The sequence below is a fragment of the Pieris napi genome, chromosome 7 (assembly GCF_905475465.1).
Source record: "Pieris napi chromosome 7, ilPieNapi1.2, whole genome shotgun sequence".
NCBI classification, from domain to species: Eukaryota; Metazoa; Arthropoda; class Insecta; order Lepidoptera; family Pieridae; genus Pieris; species Pieris napi.
Genome location: NC_062240.1, coordinates 4,390,694 through 4,393,664, shown reverse-complemented (window position 1 = coordinate 4,393,664; position 2,971 = coordinate 4,390,694). Strand labels below are relative to the sequence as shown.

The window sequence follows — 2,971 nt, the reverse complement described above, 5'->3', positions numbered from 1 at the left end:
TTAATGAAGGACTACAATAGTATGACGCTGGTGAATCAGACGGTTGAGAATTTTTCGGTCCATTTCCCGTTTTTACTTATGCAAATAAGTTTCGACGGGCAGCGCGAATGAAAGCGTTTGTTTTATGCACAGGGAGTAGCGAAGAGTCGCTATTTTACATTTTAATTGTGAGGTCACTGTATATGTTTGGTTAGTGGTAAGTTAAATGTGGTGCAAATGAGACAGTTCGGAATTACGAAGTTCTAAAGGAATGTTACCATATTTTACAGTTTTTTAAAGTTATATGAACCTTTGTAACAATAGAAATTTGAACTTAGATTTTAGATTTTTGGAACGAAGTTTCTTATCGCGCGTTGTGAAAGGGGGCTAGACGGAAAAAATTCTTACGAAAAGTTGTCACGACACTTTTTTGCTATTTGCTATTGTAACCGGTATATTACAATCTCGTCCGATCACTGAAGATAAGCAACGTCGGGCGAGGTCAGTACTTGGATGGAAGACCGCCTGAGAACACCTCGTGATGTTGGCTTTTTTGTTGGTTGTTATATTTTACATTTTCGCTTAGCTATCGCCAACGTTCATACCACGTTGAATACACCGGTTCTCGTCCGTTCACCGAAGCAAAGCAACGTCGGACGAGGTCAGTACTTGGATAGGTGACCGTCTGGGAACACCTCGTGATGTTGGCTTTTTTTTTCGTCGTAAGATTGGTGTCGAGAAAATCTATCATACTGTTATGATACCAATTAACATATAAATTAATCGAAAGGAATTTTGTTCCATCCGGGTGTCCCTTGACACCTCTAAAGTTATTTCGATAAATTCACCAATCATTTTTAGGCGCTTATATAGACTTATTGATATTGAAGTTCAGGCCAATAGTTACACAGTACTGTGGAGCCTTAAAACAAAAATCCAGAAATAGAAATAACTGTACTAAAGTTTCATATCTCCTTGCTGAGAGAGAGGGCGTGTACAATATTCTTCCATCGCGTTCGATATTCAACTTCACGTTTAATTGCTTTATGTCCGTTTGGGACGGCCACACTTCTACATTCTAGTCAGGAGGAAAGAGATATTTAGATATTAATTTCACCTCATATTCACTCATGTATATTGTTGATTGATTATGTCACTAAAATTATAAAATAAGCAACACTGTGAAGTCAAACTACAAATATTTAGAAACAGAATCTCCATAGTTTTTCTTGATATTTCAAAGAAAACTTCTAATGCGCCTGTAGTCTCCATATTTAAAAAAAATCAGTGGTGCTACAACCTCTTTAGGTCTTGGCCTCAGATTTCTGAATCTGTTTCCTCACATTTTTAAATCTAATAGGCAAGTAGGTGATCAGCCTCCAGTGCCTGGCACAAACCGACGACTTTTTGTGTCTAAGACGTGTTGGTTTCCTCACGATTTTTTCCTTCACGGTTCGAGCAAATGTTAAATGCACACATAGAAAGAAGGTCCATTGGCACAGCCAGGGATCGAACCTAAGACCTCAGGTATGAGAGTCGCACGCTGAAGCTACAAGGCCAACACTATATGATATGGTACAATATTTATTCAATTTTAAACTCTAAATACAGTAATGTTTTTATAACAAATTCAATATTTATATAAGTGGGTATAACTTCTAAAAATTGGAATATCGACGAGTGGTACGTGTGTCTTAGTTATAATATGTATACGCATAACGGACCTGTGAGAGTCAAAGTACGGAAACTGAGTTCACCAGTTATAATATGTTATGATCATTTGTTTTTTGAATTGGCAACTAGGTAATCAGAATTCTATGCCCGACTGCCGTTGACTTTTTGGGACTAAGACATCCCGGTTTCCTTGCGACATTTTCCTTCTCCGTATGAGTGAAGTGCGCAGGCAGAAAGTATGCACAGCCGGGGTTTGAACTTCAGGGATAGGAGTCGCACTTTGAACACACTTTTTTTAATATGAGGTGAAAATGCGCTTACGCAGGCCCACGTCAAGGATGTTGAGCTTGACGCGGGGAATGTGGGCCTGGGTCTACACTCAAATCCCTCTGCTATTCAGAGGGTAGCGAGACCCCACCCACTAAAAACACCTCAGCCCTTCACACGCCCTTAAGATGGGCCCTCGAGGGCATTCTACCCAAGGACGTTGAAGACACTAGGCCAACACTGCTCAAGACAACAGAACCATTTAATTCTATTCTCCTTATATAATTGTGACAAGTAGTGCGTACATTGATTAAGTGTTAATAACGTTAAAATTTTAATAGGAATTTCAGGTTTATAATCTCGGAACACGTTCAATGCACCAGGCACGCTTCCACGTGAGCTTTAATACATTGAATACACTTTATCGCACGAAACCATATACGTCTTAAATTAGGTCTCAGTTAAACGAGTTTATAACTCCGAGCCTGAATAGATTGGTTGACGGCCTTAGCTGTTATATTATTATTATTGTGATCCGAGTTAAGTTCGGTGGCGATTGTTTGAGGGATGTTCAAATTAATCTTAAATTAAACTCGTTGTATAGTATTGTCTTTGATTGACATAACCTTTACACATTTAAAGAAAAAACTTTTTAACCGGATTAAAGTTATGTATTATTATAAATAATATCCAATGATATCCAAATTAAAATCTCAAGAAAAACAATCCGCGAAAATAAAGGTCACCGTGAGCCATTTAAGCCAAAACCCTCCATCTTTTAGTCGATACCAACTCCGGGCAAATAAATACAGATAATGCAACTTTCTCTACAGCTGTGATACTTTTTGACATCCAACACCTTTTGTCTTCAGTCACCGTGACCACGCACGCTGTAAAGCACGCGAAACGTCGGATAAATTTAAAATTATGTTAAATAATTGTAAATTTGTAATAATACATAACTTTAATCCGGTTAAAAAGTTTTTTCTTTAAACTCGTTGTTTGAAGCTTGGGAAAAACTTACTTGACTTTTTGTAGGGTTCTTAAACCT

At 38.0% G+C, this 2,971-nt stretch overlaps 1 non-coding gene across 1 annotated transcript; it reads left to right on the top strand.

Annotated features, from left to right (window-relative positions):
* The first annotated feature begins 570 nt into the window (after nucleotides 1-570).
* LOC125051446 lies at nucleotides 571-689 on the top strand. The gene has a single exon (XR_007117288.1). It is a non-coding gene; the product is annotated as a 5S ribosomal RNA (ribosomal RNA).
* Nucleotides 690-2,971: the final 2,282 nt, after the last annotated feature.